Source organism: Pinus tabuliformis, chromosome 1_1 (assembly GCF_031772625.1).
Source record: "Pinus tabuliformis cultivar Carrire ecotype Pingquan chromosome 1_1, CPIR1, whole genome shotgun sequence".
NCBI lineage: Eukaryota > Viridiplantae > Streptophyta > Pinopsida > Pinales > Pinaceae > Pinus > Pinus tabuliformis.
The window spans coordinates 439,819,162-439,832,126 of NC_142297.1; the positions used below are offsets into that span (position 1 = coordinate 439,819,162).

At 37.3% G+C, this 12,965-nt stretch overlaps 1 pseudogene; it reads left to right on the forward strand.

Moving 5' to 3' along the window:
* Window positions 1-3,869: 3,869 nt before the first annotated feature.
* Window positions 3,870-12,965, forward strand: part of LOC149213618 (large ribosomal subunit protein uL5z-like) — a 29,579-nt pseudogene continuing 20,483 nt past the window's right edge.

Genomic DNA, 12,965 nt, shown 5'->3' on the forward strand with positions numbered 1-12,965 from the left:
GTGCCTTCTTGCAATGCTCACATATGGTCTGAGTGTGAACTTGAATCCATGAGTGGGACTTACTGAGACCGAAACCAAAAGAGAAAAGAAGAACTAATTGTGATTGTATCAGATTTAAAACTTCCAGATTTCTTTCCTATGCTCAGAGGTATTCCGTCATATAGCTAAATTTCCAATTTAGAAATTGGAAACCTAAGTAGAAAGGGACCACATAGAAGGAAAAGGTAGTATGTTCCAAGACGCAAGACTCTTTCCTTTTCTAGATTGTATACTAATACTTCTAAGCAGATAAAATGCTCCTAAGTGAACTATGGGTAGAGAATGGGCACAGTTACCTCTGAGCCAGAGAGAGAGATACGCCACACTTCCCAACTACAATGGTACTTTAATCCTAAGCATACTTCATAGCAACAAAGGGCCCAAGTAGTTGCCCGAAGCTCATCATTGAGCTTTCACTTGCCCCGATTGAGCACCACCCTTTCTATCAGAACTTCCCTTTACCTAAAATTCAGAGGGTGGCCAAACCATAACGAAACCTACTCACAAAGAATGAAGAAAATAGTGCCTCCCCTCCTCAATTTAACCTCTCTGCCATTAAATATTTCCATGCAATTTTTCAATACCACATCACGTAATTAAGGTTCCCAAGACAGAGTAATCATCACCCAACTAACTGAGAAGACACCTTCCTCATTTTCAATGAGCTTTGAGTTACATTCACATATTATTTTCCTTGGTACATATAAATGGGGCACACTGGTAGAGATGATGTTGTGAGATACCAAAGGATTTAACTGAAGGATGCAATGGGGTGTTTTAGGTGCCAATAAGTGTGGCATGATTTCATGCAGGCAGTGCTCAAGGGATGCCACGTTGGGCTAGTACAAGGCTTCCCTCATCATCATTGTAGGATGAACCTTATTATATTTATTCCTAGGTATTATACAAGGATATGGAAATGAGGGGTGGGGAGATGAATTGAGGGAGTACAAATGGTTGGGTGAGGGTAAAAAGGATTTGGACATTGGCTCTATAGATGGTTAGGGCCACATATTTGAGATTGGGATTACATAGATCATCGTGGGCTCCTTTAGGGGATGACAACTTGATCAACAATACCATTGATTTCTTATTTCCCTTCTGCTAAGAGGTAAGCCTTATTAGCTATAATATCTACTTCACTATTGAGGTTTCAAAGTATATTGGAGGGTTGGGTAGAGAAAGAAAAAAATATATCTTTGATATGGTGCAACAAAAAATATAGCATATTATATTTTGGAGGAGTATTGGATCTTAGGTTCTAAATGGTTCTTGGTAGGAGTCTCCCAAGATATTTATGTCCTTGATACAACGATGATGGGATATTTTTAGCCCCAAGTATAGTCCATACAAGTATGCCTAATTGTTAGTTTTCCTGCCAAGTCCCTATGAAAATTTGTCCATAATTATTTCTTAAGGATTTAGAAGAACCCCTGCCCCTCCTACCACTCCTGCAAGTTATTGTAACTATTACTTCAGTGGTTGTAGGCAATTATTTGAAGTTGGATTTGATTTTAAGGCCCCTTTTTTGTGAACCATAGCTCTTACCCTAATTGAATCCTTGAAATTACGAGAAACATGAATTGTGCTAAGTCTTTACAAAGTATTGTAAGAAGAGATTATAAACTTCATTAATGAATGGTTGTTCCTAAAATGTTAATCCGTGCAAGTCAACTTTGGAGCCTTAACTAATCTTACTATTAGGAAAAACAATTTAGATACTTTTGACTGTGAAAGTAGAGTTATTAAATAGTAGTATAATAAAAGTCATTTTGTCTCAAAATATTGCTATAGTTTTTAGGCCCTTCAAGTCTATCTCCGAAAAAAATATTTGGGCCAACTCTTGGCCTTTGAGGTTTGATTTCTATTGGCCTTTTTGGAAGCCTTAAATTGCCTTATTTGGACTATAATAATGAATCTCACTTATTATAATATGTTAACTAAGGAAATTCACCTTATACCTTAAATATATTCACGAATTATAGATCTTATATGGATCTCAAGGTACAGTAGTATGTCACCTAATGCAACCGTTGTTTCTTCAATTAAAGGTTAATGTATAGGTTTTTATATGATATATTTTACATCACTATGCTTATATTAGGAATAAGCCTCACTTTTCATAAATCACAATCATTAGGGGACTTTTCAGGTCTAAAATGGGCCTCCTAAGAAAAATTTACAACCAAAATAAACTTTATAAGAACCAATAGGATTCAAGATGATGATGTCAACCATGGGGGATGATTCACCATTTTTGGCGTAAAAAAGTAAAAAGATAAAATAAAAAAAAATAATAATAATAATAAAACTACTTTTTCAACTTATCTCCCTAAGGTTTTACTCAAATTTTAAGCGGGAGTTCTCATTGGATGCAAAATTTAATTCCTCATCCAAATATTACTCATGTTGCATACTTTTGATGGACCCTTCTACACGAAAAATGAGAAATGCAAGAAAAAACGTGATTGCAATCACATTTTTCATGTATTTCTCAGTTTTTGTGTAACGAGGTCCATCGCAAGTATGCAACATGGCTACTCCTTGGATGAGGAATCAAATTATGCATCCAACAAGTGCTTCCGCTCGAAATTTGTGTAAACCCATAGGGAGATAAGTTGAAAAAATAGTTTTTTCTTTTTTCCCTCTAAAATTTGATGATTTCATATCATCTTATTTTATTATTTCCACTATTATTTTATAATTTCCTTAGGAGGCCCATTTTAGACCTCAAAAATCCCCTAATGAAAATTTCCCATAAATATAAATACATAGTGTGTTACCTAAATATCTACTTTTATACCAAAAATCAATATACTTAATAAAAACATTGAAAATCACATCAAAATCTAATTGTTACAAAAGGAAAATAAAAGTTTATGATATTTAATTTCCCAAACTCTAATTTAAAAAAAAAAAAACAACAACAACAAAACAAAAACAAAAAAACAAAACAAAAACAAAAACAAATTTGAGAAAAATTCACCTCCATAAACTACAACAATATTCTTATTCTTCCCTATTAGGAAAGGAAATTTTTCATATATAAAATGTCGAAAGGCCAATGGTGAAATTTCAATATGATTTTAATGTGACCTGCAAATGATATTAACATGAAATTTCAATATAATTTTAAGGCGGTCATGCCTCACATAAAGCTAAAGAGATAAGTGGTTACTTCCATAATTTATTATTTTTATTAGTTTTTTGGTATCATTATCACCATAATTTTTTGGGATAAACATGGAAATCACATTAAAATTATATTATTTAAAGTTTAAATGTTTAAATATTATTATTATTATTATTATTATTATTATGCCATAAGGTGTTCCCTTTGAGAAGAACTCCCCTCCCATACCACTGTGTTCATGAGCTCTTAGATCATTTTGTTAGATGATTAGAGTAATATGATCCATTAGATTATTATCATCTCAACTAGAAGCTTCCGTGACATGCGCTATCATATCGACCGCCTTCACAACATTTTGATTCCACATGTTTTGTTTTATTACGTGCCTAGTATTTGTCATGCTTATGTATTTAAAGTCATTCTAGGGTTTTGAATAGTTATGTGAACCTATTTGTTGCGGTATCAATAGAAGAAGGGGAAGGAATAGTAGAACAACATCTAAAACGGTTTGTGTTTTTTCCATTTTGATTTAATTTCAAGCCCTTAAACTATAGGTTGCTAAATGAAATTGTATATTCTCACTATTTTGAGATAACCCTTTCAGTATTTCCAGTTAAGATTTTAAAATAGGTGTGCCCACCAGTAGCTGCGAGAGGTTTTCATTTGAAGGTCGTCATGTCTTTGTTTCTAGGCAGCAGAGAAGAAACTAAACAATCCCATGAGGGAAAATAAGGTGTAGAAGTTGGTGCTCAACATATTAGTTGGTGAGAGTGGTGATCGGCTCATTCGAGCCTCGAAGGTACTGCATGTGTTTGCATTTTAAAATATATTATAGTTTTCCCCAAAGTTTTTTGAAATTGTTTTGCTTCTTTATGAAATTTGAATTCTTCAAGAGTAGCTACTCAAGATGGAGTACTTCGAGAAGTTGATGTGATGGAAATATTTGTTCCATCTTTGAAATGTTAAGGCACATAAGTTAGTGCTCAAGATATAAGTTGGTGACAATGGTGATAATCTCACTTGAGCCTCAAAGGTACTACATGTGTTCGCATTTTTAAAAATGTTATAGTTTTCCTCAATTTTTTGCGAAATTATTTTACTTCTTTCTAGAATCGGATTTATTCGCAATAGGTTTTTTTTGTTTCTATATATCCATAGTTCCATAAACATTTTTTTTTGTTGATGTTTACATAACTTGTGGCGGTAGTTTTCTTCAAACTACTATTTTTCATTGTTTCCTGTTACAGAGTATGAGTTGTTGCTTAGTGAGTAAATTTTTTTTGAGAAGGCAATGTTAGCATGACTTAGAAGCCATCACGACAAATATATTTAGGAAAATCAGGATGAGGAGACAGTTACTTAGGATAGAGATAGTGCAAAACTAAATGCAATATGGAAAGTTGAATTTATTGAAGGTGATTCTATGATAATATTAAAAATATGCTATAACTAATACTTGACACCAACAGAGGTAACCATTTCTTTTGGGGATGTCATAGAAGAAGGTCTTGCAGATTGTACCACCAAGGTTGGATTCATCTATTGAGTGGGAACCCATCAGGGATGAATTTCATGTTAAACTTAAAACATGAAATGGGATTTTTTTCATACAAATGGTGGCCCTCCTGCATGGAGCAACAGAGTAACCCATGACAACCCACATAGAACAAATACTCAAGATTAGGTACTTTGTGAAGTGGATGTGAAATATATATTTGTTCCATCTTCGAAATGTTAGGGTCTAAATCTAGTGATTCGTTGCCTTGCATCTAGATCCATAACTTGCATTGTAAAAGATGGCATGCCTATGTCTTGTTGTTGAAAACATTAAATTGTTTGATCTCAGGTTGTGGAGGTTGGTGTTAGATCCTTAAAAATAATTTTCTAGTCAACACTTGCTCCAAAAACATATATGCTTCAATGTCAAAGAATGGATACACTACTAACCCTTCTTAACAATACAAATGAAAATGTGGCAGAAGTTGCAGCAAGTGTTATTGCATGTTTTTGTGTAACCGGCATGCAACAACATGCTTTGTTGAATGTTGGTTCACCACCACCTTATGGGACTAACCTGCACCTCATTTTCCATATCTTTCTTTGTAATAATTGTGCAACTAAAGCTGCTTAGTTCTACAAAATCTATGAACTTTTTCAATTTATCCTTACATCATCATTAATGTATATCTTCTATATGGTTTGAGAAAGACATTCTTTCCACTTAAAACATATATACCATTAGCACTATAAGATCTTGGCATATACCATTTGGGATCAAATGCACAAGTAGTCATAGGAAATAAGAATGATCATCTTGTTTTGCCTCTTTCATATCCACTTTTTTTATTTACTTGGAAACTTCATTGATGAATCTCTCTAAGGAATGATTCTATTTAGTTTGAAATTCATGTTATTAATTTCCTCATATATCTCCTAGTTGTAGCGGCTACAACCACCCTCCAAATTTTTTTCCTATGATTCAATTTTGGTGGCTCCCTTCTCATCCACGTTAGTTCATATTGCATTAATCCAGATATCCATGCTTCAATTGAGACTTATCGTTTCATTTTTCTTGTGTTTGTTTACTTAGTTGATTCTTCTAAGTCACATGTTCATCTCACAACTTGGTCTCACAGTCATTCTAGTCTTGCCTCCACAAATTGTGCAATCCTTGAGGGCAAGAAGCCTTGATGGGAATTGCACAGTCATGACTACCAATCATCCTTGAGCTCAAAAATTTTGCAATCATGGGAGGAAGCCCAATATTGAGCCTAAAAATTGTGCAAACATCACTAAGTTGAGAAACTGCATATTGCACTGAGCCAAAATGTTTCCTAGTTCCCCAGAACTGCGCAGTCCTTCCTAACAGTCTGCATGGCAATTTTCCCCAAAAAAAGAAAAAGAAAAAAGCATCCCTAAAAAAATAAGGACCCATTTTTAGTATCCCGAAGGAGGCAATTGCACTATTTTTAGAAACTTTCGCCATGTGTCACTTTCCCTTGATTTTAGGTATGCACATCATAAACCCTAATTTATCCAAATATATTTAATCAATGCTTCTAGAGCTCATTTTTTCACTCAATATTCGAGATCTAGAGATCAAGGAACCTTCAGCACCATTGTCATCACTTTTCCGAGTGAGTTTTTATTTTGTCATCTTTTACCATTTTTCTGTCGCCTTTTATCGTCTACCTTCTGTGAGTGTTGTTTCACTTGTTTCTCTTCATGGTTATTGGTGTTTTTACTTGTTTTAACTTATAGAAGTGATGTTTTAAGTTTTAGATTTACTTTCCCAAGTGTCACGTTAGTTTTCCTTTTTTGCACCAACAATTGTCGTTGTAGCGACTCTCCACACTTACTTCATTTTTCATCCATTTGATTAATTAGCTACACTTTATTCACATGAGTTTACTTTCACTTAGTCATATTTTCACTCAGCTTCACACTATCTCTCAAATATGCTCATTTTTCACACTTCCCTTGGGAAGATTTGGATTTCCCTTGGTCGGTTTTCACATTACCCAACTAGCACTGTGCAATCCTAAGGCTCAAGCCACAAACTTGGCCTCTAAAATTGCGTAGTGTGTAGTCCAAGCTAGCTCCAACTACACACTTTGCATTTCCAAGAACTAGTCTGTCTTCTTGGACACTGAGACTACATAATGCGTAGTCTCTCCCAGGCCTTTACCCAGGCTGAACTGTGCATTACGCAGTCGTAAGCCACAAGCTTCCACCTTGGCTACTAGGACTACACAGTGCATAGTTCCCATAGGTAGTTAGTCCCTCTTGCGAGAGAAAATTGAAGAAATTTCAACCCCCACTCTGGTTATCAGTTTTCCTTATCACTCCATGCATTTAGTTTTAAATCTAAGCATGATAAAAATTCTAAAATCTAGAAATGACAATAATTTTCTGAAAACACAAATTTAGAGATTTCACAATTGTTGAAATTGCATAAATAAAGCACAACAAAATTATGACAGCCACACACAAAATAACACAGTGATTTTTGGTCAATGCGACCCTGGAGAAACCCCCTACAAATCTTGGGGAAAACCAGTTTGAGAGCTCTTCTTTATTTCTGAAAATGCTTTTACATAGAAACTGAAATACACATTAAAAATTCCAGCAACCAAAAATTACAACTTATCTCGATTTTCATGCTTACACTCCACCTCAAAAATAATGACAATCAGCAAACAACCAAAACAAATAAGAAATCCAACAATAAAATTTTCAGTTGTACTGCTGCCTCGAAATTCATGCCCAAATCTCCCTTGAAATTTGTGCCCTTGTTTTCGTCCCTCTTCCTTGATTTCTGTTTTATCCCTCTTCCTCAATATCTGTGCCTTTCTCCTGTTGTACGGTTTTTCCTTGGGATGCATGCCAGTAAATGTTGCTACCTAGATTTATTGAAATGTCTTCTTGTTGCTCTCGTTCACTTCCTCACTGCTCAGAAATTTTCTCCGTGCTCTCTCTTCTCTTTCTCTCAAATGCTCATGAAAGAATGAAAATATTTTCCTTCTCTCTTCTCCTTTTATTCTCTAAATGACCTTTTGGGTTACCCTAAGATCTAATGGCTGAGATTCATTTAAATCTAAGGATGAGAATAAATGTGCATTTAATTCTCACTTTCTATTTTTTAACTCACCCACTTAGCCTTTTATTTCCATAGTCACTTTTTCATTTTCTAATTCTTCATTGACTTTAATAAAGTCACCTTTAAATTAGAATGTAACTTTATCACTTATAAAGTCACTTTTAAATTATAATGTAACTATACCACTTATAAAGTCACTTTTAAATTAAATTGACTTTACCACTTATAAAGTCACTTTAGGAGAAAAATAAAAAATAAATTTGGACACGTTTCCCTAGGCCAACTATCAAAGCCTTAGGGAACCACTTGTCCTCTGGTACCCATTTTTTTACACTCCCTCTTACTTAGGAAAGTGTTCCTCACCATTCCCATCTTGTCTCTGAAGTAGACATGCTTGCCCCGTGGTAAGGATTTGGTGAAAATGTCCGATACCTGCATATTTGTGGAAATGTACTGAAGATTAACAGCTCCCTTTTGGACATAGTCTCTAATCAAGTGATACTTGATCTCAATATGCTTTGACCTGTCATGAAAAATTGGATTCTTCGTGAGTTTTATGCAACTCTGATTATCACAATAAATTACTGAAGGTCTCAATGCCTGACCAAATAGACCAAACAACATCTTGTGAAGCCATAGGGCCTCACAAATAGCAAAACTAGCCACCATATACTCTGCCTCAGACGAACTCAATGCAGGTGACTGTTGTTTCCGGCTGATCCACGACACAACTGCCAAACCCAACACAAAAAAGCACCTGGAAGTACTCTTCCTATCTGAAGCAAAAACTCCCCAATCTGAATCTGTGTACCCTGCCAGTCTCACTCCATCACCCTGTCTATAATCCAAACCAAAATCCACAGTCCCCTACAAGTAACGAAGAATGTGTTTTGCAGCCACCCAATGCACTCTTCTAGGCTCACACATGAACTGACTCATAGTGTTAACTGCAAAACATATATTTGGTCGAGTGTTGACCAAATACATCGAACAACCAATTAGTTATCTGTCTAGAGTAGGACCCACCAACTCAGAATCAGAAGTGTGAATCTTCTTCCAGTTAGTGATCATAGGTGTAGACATGAGTTTACAGTCCTCCATGTGAAATCTGCTAAGAATATCCATAATGTACTTCCCTTGTCCCAAGAAGAAATGCCCCTCCTCCTACCACAACTCCAATCCCAAAAAATAATCCATCAAGCCAATATTCTTCATCTCAAACTCTGAAGCAAGATCTCTCTTGCAGCCCTCAATGAGTCTCTCTGCACTAGTGATGATCAAGTCATCAACCTACAATGCCAAAATGAGGGGCTTCTCACCCACCACAATGAAGTATAGGTTCGGATCAGCGTCACTCTTTGTGAAACTCAACTGCTGCAAGTATGTACATCCTCAAGTACCAAGCTCTAGGAGCTTGCTTCAGGCCATAGAGTGCCTTTTTCAATCTGCATACATGGGATTCCTTCCCATGCACCTCAAATCCCTGTGGCTACTCAATATAAACCTCCTCCTAAATGAAGCCATTGAGAAATGCAGTCTTCACATCCATCTGGTGGATCTTCCAACCCGTCTCTGCTGCAATCGATGTAATGGAGTGAATAGATGTATACCGATCTATGGGAGCGAAGGTCTCCTCATAGTCAACTCTCTCTACCTGTGAGAACCCTCTCACCACAAATCAAGATTTGAACTTCTCGATGTTGCCATCTGTAGCATGATTTATCTTGTAGAGCCATCTGGAAGTAACAACTGATTTACCTTCTGGCCTCAACACTACCTCCCAAACATCGTTCTTCATGATAGAAGAATACTCCTCCATCATGGCCTCTCTCTAGACCTGCTAGTTGGCTACCTCCTTATAACTAGAAGGCTCAAAGTCAACAATACTTATTACCAATGCCATGTAACTACATAACCGCTCAAGTGGTTTACTCTCTCTAACCTGTCTCTTTGGCCCAAAAATTGATGTGGATTTGCACAAGGTATCTTGAAGCCCCTTGGGGTTCCTCCTCCCTTAGCATACGTCTCCCATCGTAGTGAAAGAATCCTCATCATCATCAGAAGCCTTAAGTCCTGAAGGCTTGCCAACTGACCTCATGCCTGAATCTGTGCTTGTAGATGCTGAAATACCGTGTGAACTGTCCATTAGTGAACTACCCTATGAACTACTCTACGGATTGCCCTACATGCTACCCAAAGAACCACCCCCCTGACTCTAAGAGCCACTGCTCACTGATGGACCTGACACTGTAATCGATGTGCCTCATGATCCCTTACCACTAGATCCCTGTCGCTGACTCAGCTTCTCTTGAGGGTCTGGTGACTCTAGATACTCTAACTCCCGTGACCTCTTGAAAGCTCTCTCCTCCTCGAACTTCACATCCTGCCTAACAACCAGTTTCCTCTGCGTAGGAATATAAATCTGATAAGATTTTGAGGTCTCTCTATAACCAACAAAGATGCCCTTGTTTACAGTGGACTCTAGCTTGGTCTTATTCTCCTTGGGGACATAGGAATATGTAAGTCACACAAAGATGCAAAAGTGCCCAACATCAGGCTTCTTCCCAAAAAAAGCCTCCTCCGGAGTCACATTCCCCAAGGCACAATGTGGACTCCTGTTCTGAAAGTACACAACAGTGTTGTAGGCCTCTGCCCATAAAAATAAAGGTAACCCCTGATCATGAAGCATGGCTTTGGCAACCCCTGCAATGGATCCATTCTTCCTCTCTGCAACCCCATTCTGTTGGGGGTTGTAAGGAATTGTGAACTCCCTTCTAATGCCTGCCTCAGAACAAAAATCAAAAAACTCACCAAGGGTATACTCCCCTCCATTGTCTGACTTGAGGACCTTGATCTTCCTCCCTATCTAAGTCTCCGCAAGAACTTTGAACTCTTGAAACCACTTGAAGACCTCACTTTTGGTCTTCAAGAAATAAATCTAGGTCTTCCAGGAGTGGTCATCAATGAATAAAACATAGTACTCATAGCCACTCAATGATACATGAAATATCTGACCACTCACATTGGTATGTATCAAGTCAAGGATCTTGGTCGCTCTGTTGTCACTGCTGGGAAAAGGGGATCTAGCAAACTTCCCCATAGCACATCCTTTACATATATCAAGGTGATTAGAACTAAAATCTAGCACACCGATGGTGATCTTCCGCAATATACTAAAGGCCCCATGAAACATGTGCCCCATCCTGCAGTGCCAAATCTCACACAACTCTAAACTGCTAGATCTGATGTCGGTCATGTCTTCAGTGCTGCTACTCAATGCCATCAGGGGTTGGATGAGAACTTGTACACCTTGGCACGGCACAAACCAATCTCTCTAGCTGAAGAAGTTGGAGTTCCCCTAGGATATATAAGCACCTGCCCTCTCCTGAACAACACATCATACCGTCTATCCTTAAGTGCTGAGATAGATGTCAGGTTATTCTTCATTCCAAGCGCATATATAACATCTGACACTTTCAAGGGAGGTTTGGGTCCCCTATCAAATGTCAATGTACCCACACCGAATGCTCTAACAATGTTGTCATCACCAAGTACTACCCCCATATCAGTATCACCCTCTGAAAGCTCTGAGAAGTACTCTCTAACTCCTATCATGTGGCAGGAAGCATCACTGTCAACATACCAAATGCTAGAAGATGTTATGCTAGTAGCAGGGAATGCACACTCCCTCTGAACCTATATGGCAGGTGATCCTGAACTAGTGGCCTCACAAGATATGAACGCAATCTCTTGATAAAATATTTCTAAGAAGCTCTCTATCTCTACAGAAGTTTCCATGGGTTTTTCTTTCCCTTTCTTGTTCTTCCTCTCCAGACACACAACAGCATAGTGTCCCAACTTTTGATAATTCCAACATTTGACTTTGGAATAGTCCTTCTCCTTGTTCTGTTGCTTTCCTTTACCTTTGCCTTTGCCTCCACTATTGGAAGCTTGCTTCTTTTCTCTGCCCTTCTTGCCTCTTGCTAACAATACCACATTTTCATCCTCTTCCACCTATTTCGTTGCCCCAAGATGGTTCTTTATGATCTCATTCTGAATGCAATCATCCCACAACCTGACCCAATCACGAAGGTTTTCCCGTGTAACAATGTCATCCACAAAATTCTCCCAAGTCTTGGGAAGACCATTCAAAGCAATCCTCACCAACTCAGCGGGCTCAATGATATCATGTACGATTGCCAACTGATCTCTCAATAAAGTGATCTTTGTGAGGTATGTTGTAACACTGTCAGCCTTAGCCATTTTAATGGCCTTCAGTTTCTCCTTTAGGACCATTTTTCTATTTTCATTTGACCTCTGGTAAAGACTGGTCAAAGTTGTCCACATCTCGTGTGCTTAAGTCTTTCCTCTCATATGAAGAATGCCATGGTCTTTGATTCCTTCCAGAATCAATCTTTTTTCCTTAACATTCTTTTTGTTAAACTATGCCAACTGTACAGGGTCAACAGGTACTACTACTGTGTTCTATGTGGTATTTACCATAATGCCCCAGACTTCTGCTTCCTCAAAGATGCTCTGGATTCTCTCCTTCCATGCATTGTAGTTGTTCTGCCCATCCAACCTGTCTTCAACTCTCAAACCCAAAGACATGTTTCACTATCCTACCAAACTAAAATTTTCAAATCTGTGGTAAAGGTTTATGTTTTCTATGTAAAAATCAGCTTAATGTAATTTTCACTTTGTTGTCCCAAACTGCACTTTTCAGCCAACCAAGCTCTAATACCATGAAGAAATTTCAACCCCCACTCTGGTTATTAGTTTTCCTTATCACTCCATGCATTTAGTTTTAAATCCAAACTCTAAAATCTGGAAATGACAATAATTTTCTAAAAACACAAATTTAGAGATTTCACAACTGCTAAAATTCCAGAAATAAAACACAACAAAATTATGACAGTGACACACAAAATAACATAGTGATTTTTGGTCAATGTGACCCTGGAAAAACCCCCTACAACTCTTGTGGAAAACCAATTTGAGAACTCTTCTTTATTTCTGAAAATTCTTTTATAGAGAAACTCAAATACACAGTAAAAATTCCAGCAACCACAAAAGACAACTTATCTTGATTTCTGTGCTTTCACTCTGCCTCAAAAATCGTGCCAATCAGCAAACAGCCAAAACATAAAAAATTCCAACAATAAAACAACATTAAATGTTCTACGACCAGCC